This window comes from Labrus bergylta, chromosome 8, assembly GCF_963930695.1.
Source record: "Labrus bergylta chromosome 8, fLabBer1.1, whole genome shotgun sequence".
NCBI classification, from domain to species: Eukaryota; Metazoa; Chordata; class Actinopteri; order Labriformes; family Labridae; genus Labrus; species Labrus bergylta.
In genome coordinates, this window is record NC_089202.1 from 21,179,669 (window position 1) to 21,188,848 (window position 9,180).

Here is a 9,180-nt window from a genome sequence, read left to right on the forward strand (position 1 = left end):
CTATGGTTTGTCTCAGACACAGCGCCAGGATCTGAATTTTGGCTGAGCCTCTCATCAGAAGAAGTTACAACAGTTTCCATATTGCATTGGCTTCTTTTAAAGATATTTCCCTGAATATCTAGATCCCAAAACAGCTTTTGTTCATTCATAGACTTTTAATTTTAATTGTCACACACAAGTAAAGCATGTTTCTCTGAAACTTTAAAAATAGTATGAATGGTTAAATAGACTTGAGCTTGTATAAAGCTTTTTTTGACTACTCAATGCTCTTTTACACTGCAGGTCTTGCCGAAGGACACATTGGACATGTAGCTGCAACCAACAATACAACCAACTCTACCAACTGAGCCACAGCTGCCCCAGTGTTGAGCACTGTCATTTTGATTCTGTTCAAGACAATCCTTTGGGAAGAAAATGCTGTATTTGTCCAGAATGAAATGATATCCATAATGTCCACCATCCCTAGCGGTAAATCTCAGCTTTATTTCCATCCTCTCTGCTGCGATGGTTTATAAAGGAGTCTATAAAAGCAGGCCTCAGAGGTTCCCAGTCTCTGCCCGGGGCATGTCACTGCAGTAAGGCCCAGTAATCACCAGTCAAGGAGTGCTAATTAACAGCCACATGAAATAGGCTACAGTGGAGAGGGCTATAGGGGACCATAAGTGGCATTCCCACATTCCACACAGAGACCACATTACATGGCGCACAGTGCGAGTGTGGTGGACACCTGAAACAGCAGAAAATGTAATGAGGGTATTTGATCCTCACAGCCAGCGAGGGGAAGTGGAAGGTAATCTGCTATCACTGCTTTTCTGTTTGAGATGTGCACAAAAGGGGACCCAAAACAAGACATCCTGCAACAAACTACCCTGCGCTAAGTGTTGTTTACCTCTGAAACACAGCAGCACAGAGGTAGATAGATCATTTGCTGACTTTGTAAACATTATGCATTAGTTTTAAGTATTCCTAAAAGCTGCCAACCTATACTCCAGACTCTGTGGGTGAGAAGTCCTCATTCAGCCCTGACGGCCTTTCATTGATTTTTTTTTTTTAGCCTTTGTGAAGAAATACAAGCCTCTGCATCCATCTGAACACTTCCCAGCCCACTGCTTCTAACAAAGAGTGAGGAAATGCAACAATGACTTCTATATATTTGACTCTACTGTAATACCAAAGATGATTTAAATAATAAAAATGTGTTATATGAACAAAATATAGAGCTCTGAAATGACTTTCACCATGATGTCAAGAAGTGTATAATATCCCATTAAAGCCAGGAACTTGAACTCATCTTCAAAGTAAACTGTGATGAAAGGTAATGATTAATAAGTTAAATGGTATGAAAGGTCAGAAAATGCTTAAAAAATGTAGCTGACAGTTTCTGAAATCCTAACAAGGCGTCATGAAATGCCTTGTTTTATCTAAAGATATTCAGTTTGCTATCAAAGAGGAAATGGAATAAGTCAATTTTGACATCTTTCCCCACTTTAAAAAATTACACAAGCAGTTTATCTAATAGATGACAACTCATAGAATAGATAATACTAGCTACACACAAGGCTTCACTTTTTATTTAGAAAGATTTTTTGATGTCATCACAGTACATGCAATGTTGCCCCCCCCAGAAAATAACTACAAGCACCGTATCAAATGCATCCAAAAAATGTTATAAAATACAGTTATGCAACTAAAATTATAAACGCTGGGGGAAAATGCAAAGTCAAAAAAATTGTAATAAAGACGCAACAATATAAAAGAGGAAAACTTTACCTTTCACATAGAGATTACACTACACATGCCTTATAAATAATGTCTCAGGGTTGTAATGATGCCTAAGATCTCTTCTGTTTTATGAATAAACACTGCTTTTCTTTTCATTACATAATTCACATTTAGAAGGCCAGCTTGATGACTACTGCTTTCATTTGCATATTTACCCTTGAGGAATAAAAGACATTTACTGACCCAGGCTTGAACCTTTGGTCGGGCTGTTTAGGCATTGACTTAATTTGCTTAACTCCTGCAATAAAAATACTGCGCTAAAAGAGTTATTAGCTTCACCAAGGCAAAAAAAAGGCTTCACTTAGAGAAACAAAATTCCACTAAAAAGCAACTAGCCTGTAACATGTAGGGGTAATTCAAATGTTTAAGATCTCGCCAAGCTAAATCAACCTGAATGTGAAGCCAACCAAGCCCTGCTAGATCTAAAGCCAGTGGCTAAACAAGCACCCGCCTCTGCAGGCGGCAGACACTAATGCTCATGTGAATCCCCACGTGCTGCAGGCCAGGCCTTGTACACAGCAGGGCGGCTTCACGTCACTCCCTGTGTGATGTCATCATGGGTGACAGGCTCCTCATCAAGGCTGTGTGTGGGATTACTCCTGCTGTCCTGGATCAACAGGGGGAGGACTGATGACTTCTAGTCCTCAGAGGAAACTACACTTCCGTCAGCGGGTTAGAGAGGCACCCAGAGCTCATTATTCACCTGCTGTAAAGCTTTATTATAAACATTACCCCCTTAACAAGTGCTGTCGCAGTTTAGCTATAGCTGCTACTTTTCTTAACTCTACCAGCCACTTTGATGAATGCCAGTACAAGCCAATCTCACACTCAATCATTGCAGTACTTGCTTTATGTTGTTTCCTGTCTCATGGACACACATCATATGTTCTGAATTGATTTGTCATATTAGATTTGATTTATAGTTCTACCATATGAGACAGTTTACAAATATATCAATTAATTAATTTTCAATGTAATAATTCTCAATCCAACTAAATCCAAATAAGGACAAATCATCTGCAGGTTGGGAGAGAGTTAAATATGTGACAAAACGCTTGTTTTGCAATTCATGACCTAGCACAGCAGCTACACTGCAGAGGGGGGAGCTAATAATGCGACAAAGGAAGTGAGAAAATTCCAAGTTGTGGAACAGATTTTGACAATAAAAATTGGTACCAAAAAAATCCTCATAAAGCTGAAAAAATAGCATTGAGGATCAAGCAGCAGAGGGGTGACGGACAAAAGATAATGACCAACACTGTTGGCTGGAGTGGAACTTGAAATGATCAAACTTTTCATCAGTGTTTGCTAGAGTAATATGGTCAGTTTAAAGTCCTTCCAAATGAACTTAGGGTGGGTGGGAGTGGGTTTGGCAGCTTTATAACAAAATTTATAGCGTCAGTAGAAATGTTTTTTGCAGATTGTAAACACAACATTCAAACTGGGCCCCTCCTCCTTGCTTCAGTGCTACCAGAAGCTCTTACTCACTGCAGGTTTAGCGTGTATGTTTACTGCAAACTACCACACACTAGCACAAGCTAACCACCGGAGTTTGGCACCTTCCTGTCCAACAGAAAGCAGGCCAACTCCGCGTCCACAGGTAAAACCGTCGTTTGGGAACGAGCTTTATCCGCTTGGCGTTTCTCCTCACTATGAATATAATGTTCTCCTCTTTTTTTTGCTACGCCCACATCAGTCACATTCGCCTGGTTTGTATCGCATCCAATCCCTGAAATGTGTCCTCACCTGCGCGCTTTCGTTGGCTGGGGGAAACACAGCAGCTCCCCGCCCAGAAATGTCCTGACTCACAATTACAGACAGGGTAGAAAAGGCTGAGGAAAGCTTGTATAGTTATACAGTGAATATCATTTCCACATCCTGTGCTGTATATGTAGAGCAGGAAAAGGAAACACAACTGATACAGCAAGCTCTCATTACCATAGCCTCCCCTGTGAGGATAACGTCTCATGCGGTATGGGATTAAAGCTGCCTAGTAAGTCTATCTTTCCTCATATATCTATCCCACTATACATTACAGTCATGGCTACTGTACAATAACTGTGTGAAATGTCAAAAGAAATGTAGGTAGGTTCCTGTCCACAACATAATGTTCGCATTGAAGTTGTAGCTGCTGGCAGCCAGGTAGATGCCTTCCAGGTCTCTGCACCCTCACACAAACAGCCCGGGGCACTTGCTGGCTGCTGTGTCACAAGACTGGCAGGCAACCAGCCATGCAGGGGAGGGTGGGGCTGCACAGAGTTTTCTAAGTCTCTGTCTGGACACAGAGGCTTTAGGAGACAGGCCACCTATTGATCCCTGTCTCACTGTGGCAGCCTGGGAACGCAGGTAGTTTTTTCTTTCATATCACATCTGTTCTTGTCTTTCTAAAGCGTGCTACTTAGAGCCCAGATGAACCGCTGTTTGAATATGAGAACCATGATATGTCTTATATGAGGAGGGGGGTAGTGGGGTATCCTGTGAAATTGTGCAGAATGTGAATGCTCGACAGAAAAGTCATGTGTGTGTCCTACTAACCTGAAGAAGCACTCGACTACTTACTTATTAATCGGACCGTGTTTGAGAGATCCTATGGGAAAACCTCCACAGCCAAATGGGCTGGGCTCTGACACTGACACTGGATCCCTGATGAACTCACTGAAGCACACACAGAAACACACGCACACTCACTGTGCAGCTGCTTGGGGGAGCCCAGCAAGAACATTTAAATTTTCATGCCCTCTGCATTGCTGAAGCAGCATGGTAACCCTGTGAAAACACTATATTCACAGAGTCAGTCAAAACAGCCGCAGTTGTCCAGCACAAACACAGTCAGTGAGGTCCATGTTAAGCCGCTGTAAACCCAAATCCACAAAAGCCTTCTAACTATGTAATCTGAGGTTTCATGTACATTATTGTAAGAATTTTAAAAGTACAGGAAATTCGCTTCAGTCCGATATGAAATACTGTCATTAAAATTTCTGAAATCTTTCCTGATATTAGCTCTGAATTGGGATTGGTTTAGCCTGGATATCTATTACAGTGGTAACCAAGTTAACTCCTATTTGACAATTAACACCAAGCATAGAGTATCAACCATTGTTGCAAAATTTTGGCAACAAATGTAAGCCTCTTTAGGAGTTTAGTTTCATCATAAACAGCTCTAGCAATGCTACAGCCATCATTAAGCATTTAATTCATAGCTTAGGCTCATGTCAGCTAACGTCGCATGTGTTTGCTAAGAGCTACTTTAGACTGGGAGGCACAGCATAATGTTTTTCAACTTTCTGTGACTAACTGGAATTCATATTGTCACATGGGCAGCTTCATTCTTTGACTCTGACTCTGATGTCTTGACATGCTATATTGGGCTTCACAATACAACGCTGACAGTCATGTGTTCTGTAGTGAAAGTTGCTGGGTTTGGAGTCAGGGAGAAGTCGATCAAAAATGTGATATGCCACGCCTTCAAGGCCTTCAGAGGAGTCTTCACAGGAAAATATGACGTTTATAGAACTAGGTGTGCTAGAAGGTCAGAGTAGTATCTTCGACAGAAAATCTGAGTGAGCTGATGTGAGAACACAGCCGGATATAAATCAGGAGAATTCACCTAAAGCCAGTAGGTGAGGATGGTGACGTTTAATTCCCACAATCGTGCATGACGATACAGTGTTCACCAGTATCTTATTCTCCGCTCTTCTGTAGATATTGTGATTCTGTCAAACTACACATAGCATTGACCTGAAGTCAAATATTCTAATTGTAGCGCCGTATAGCAGACTCTGTTGCTTTCGCAGCTTATAAAGCGCTTTTCTAGTCTTCTGACTTCTCAAAGCGCTTTTACACTGCATGTCACACCTACACATTTATTTGTATGTACATTCACACTATTCTATTCTCTTCTCCTCTTCGACACGCTGACGCCAGAGGCTGCTATGTATTGAGACCATCAGATGTAACTTATCCCATTCCTATGCAGTCATACGCCGCCGACGAAGCAGCGGGAGCAATTCAGGGTTCAGTGTCTTGCCCAAGGACACATTGGACTTGTTGCTGCAGGAGCTGGGGATCGAACCCTCGACCCTGAGAGACGAAAACTCTACCAGCTGAGCCACAGCAGCCCCATTTGTTGCTTCAGAAGGCCCCCCTGCCCACCTCCCGTCCGACAGGGATAGTCTTTTGTTGTGAGGTGCATACATGAACAACCAGATCAGGCAGATTTCAAGGGACAGTCCTCCTTCAATTTTCTAGAAATTTTCAGGAGTGCATTGAATGAAAACGGTCAAACAAGTTAAACTTATTACATTCATTGTTAAAACGTAAACTAAGAGTCATACTGGTTAATTGCTGCTCTACCCTCAATTGCACAATCATATGGCTTTGCTATGTGTCACAGCTGAAGCAGGGTGTCAATAATCCCATTGCCACCAGGTCTAGCAACTTTCAAGATGATAGTTCTATAACGAACCTTTTTCTGTTGGCATTACAAGTGTTAACACATTACTTATTGTATAAGACGGTAGTGAAAACATTTCACCAGTCTCATAGTCCTTGCCATCGCCTCTGTATCATTTTCAAACCAGGCTGGTGAAATGCTTACCGCAGCCTATTTGAACACAGTCGGAGATCCCTGTGGGATAAGCTGCAGATTGCAAGCCGCACATTTTCATGTGGAGCAACAAAAATCAAATGGTTCAAAGAAAATCCAATTGCAATATCTCTGGGAAACAACAGCTTTAAAAAAATACTCCTGCCTTGTTCTGAGGCCACTGGAGGCAGGTTGTGAGTTGATTTATTTACCGACTGGTTGGTGCATCGACTGATAGAGCCGTTCAAGTGTTTACAAACCAGCTCTTATCTTGTAAGCGCTTACAAAGTGGCGAAAGTATGTTTTTTGGTGGCATTGAAGGGTGAATAAAAGCACATATTTCCTATGATCTGAGTCCTTCGTCACACTGACAGTTTGGAATCTAAATTGCATTAAAGGGGTGGATGCTACATCCTACTTGAAACACATGCCTGAGGTGCTCTATGTGCAGCTGTATGCATCAATATGTTCCTTGAAGTGTTGAGGCCTTGCATAATGAAGCCCGACAGACATTGCAAGCTCACGCTGCCTCACAGTCTTTGCATCAGGGAAGTAAAACACCTTCTCATATTTGTGCTACAAAACTCGGTGGATCCCCAGGCTGAGAGGCAACTTAAATTAATTTATGACCCAGAAATAGGAAACATTTTCAACATAGGAACAATACCTGCACTGTGACAAGCAGAATAGACCAACCAGTTATTTTGGTAAGCACTAATCTGGTAGTTTATTCTTACTAAGAGCAGGTGTGAAACAATCTATTAACATGGACAGATATTTTAATGATCAGACATTTTACTTAATGTCCAAACACACTAACTTAGCAATCAGCCTATAAGGGCTTTACATCTTAAAGAATAGTTATTTTAATTCATTTAAATAGGAGGTCAGTATTAAAGTTTGTTAAATTAAGTTTTGTGTGATTAAATATTCATGTAAGAAATAACCGTCTCATATCGATAGAAAGCTTAATTTAATCAAATATACTGGTATCATGAAAGACTTTCTGATTTAGTTTAGCTTTAGTTAACTGCACTGTAAAAGGAGCGGCTTTAGCCTTTGCGGCTAATTTCCAGCTGTAGGCAACCATGAATTATATCTGCAAATATCGTCATGTTATTGTAATGTGATAAAACTTGTGATATAAAATCCCAAGTGTTACGCAGTTGAGCACATCATTTCAGACATCATCCCCTATCGCCTTTATAAACTGTTAGGACAGCTGTGAAGGTTGGTTGTTTTTGCTTCTACACACAACACCTAGCTCCTTGAAATTCAATCAACCTAACTAACAGTGGAGTTCCTACATTCAGGTTTCGGCTTTTTTTTTTTTTTAAACAACGTCAACATTGCCCAGTGGGCCAAGTACAGAGTGTAAAGCACTTGTATCTCCGGCCCACATTTAAGTGATGTTGACTGTGTGTGATGGTGTCCAAGCAAACAAAAGGAGCCCACAAACTGAGGAACCTGAATAATTCAAGGGGAGGTGTAAGGCAACACTCTCTCATAGTGGTGATACTGGAAATGATGGCAAATAAAACCAGTCCTCGTTACAAAACGAGCACGGGAGGGCTGAACTCAAATGACCAGCAGCCAGCTCACAAAGTAGTCACATACCTGGCAGAATAAAAGCCTTACAGTGCTGCTAAATTACCTCACACGATCAAGTTTTCCTCTTGAGGTAATCTCAATGCAAGCAGTCTTGATGCTTATGAAATAATGGTGAATGAGTGTAAACATGTTTTCCCCTCTAAGCTGGTGCTTTAAGCAAATGTTACATCACACACGCACCTGAAATACAAACTGGACTCCAGATAATCTGGATCGTGACTGCCAGCTCTCTCTCTCGATATCCCTCAAAAAAACAAGCCAAATAATATTTAAATTCCTACTAAATAGAGAGGAAACATAACTGATAAAACAGCCAGTGAATGACTTATCTACCAGTCAGAAAAAAAACTTTGATATGCAGTATTTACACTGCACAGCTGACAGGTCATAAAGATAATGTGATCTACAGCATCCATTCACTCCACTACAAATTGATGCAGATTAATGCTTGTATTGATTGCTCGTCTCTAAATGCTGACTCTGAGACGGATGTAAAGGCTACGACTAAATATCAACGAACAATACACATGCTTACATAAACGCATTTGAGGCGTTCAAACGCATGGGGTTCATGAGACGTTCACACTCATCCCAGTAACTTTAAATCCGCCGAATGTGCTATCGTATGGTATCCTCGGAAAGCTGCAATGCATGTGCATGATTGCTTTTTAACAAATTAGTTGTGCTTGTTTGTAAATAAGTGAAGCGAACCGTGACGTTTGGCTAGCAAGTGGCTACTTCAAGCCTGGCTAATCAGCAGCTAACGTTAGCTAGCGCTGGTAGCAAAGAGTATCCCTTTACTGCTTACCTTGGACGGCCTCGCAGATGTTTTTTTTCTTCGTCCCATGTGGTTTTCCAGCAAGTTTCAACTTGTGAATATTAGATACGTTCCCAGGAGCAACACTTCCTAACTTTTTAGCATCTCCATAGGTGGAATTAGGCGTAAAATCCCAAACCGGACCGCCACCGACAAAGTAATTTCTCCACCACTTACAACAACAACGTCAACCGAAGAGTTAAGCCCGCCCCCTTAGGGGAGACAACCAATCAGAGCGGAGATTCAGATTCATTGACGTTCCGAAGCTCCAATGGTCATCCTCGGGGTCTTTGACTGATGCTCCCCGATAGAGTAAACACCAAATGAGATCGACAGAGTACAAGGCATGCGTTTGCCAATTGGCTGTAGAAAGATGAGGGGCAAG

At 41.5% G+C, this 9,180-nt stretch overlaps 1 protein-coding gene across 2 annotated transcripts in view; it reads right to left on the reverse strand.

Annotated features, from left to right (window-relative positions):
- Nucleotides 1-8,957, reverse strand: part of otud7b (OTU deubiquitinase 7B) — a 45,986-nt gene extending 37,029 nt beyond the window's left edge. For both annotated transcript variants that reach the window (XM_020644516.3, XM_065958017.1), the window contains exon 1: nucleotides 8,787-8,957. The gene's annotated coding sequence lies outside the window, so the exon portion shown is untranslated. The remainder of the gene's footprint in view (nucleotides 1-8,786) is intronic.
- Nucleotides 8,958-9,180: the final 223 nt, after the last annotated feature.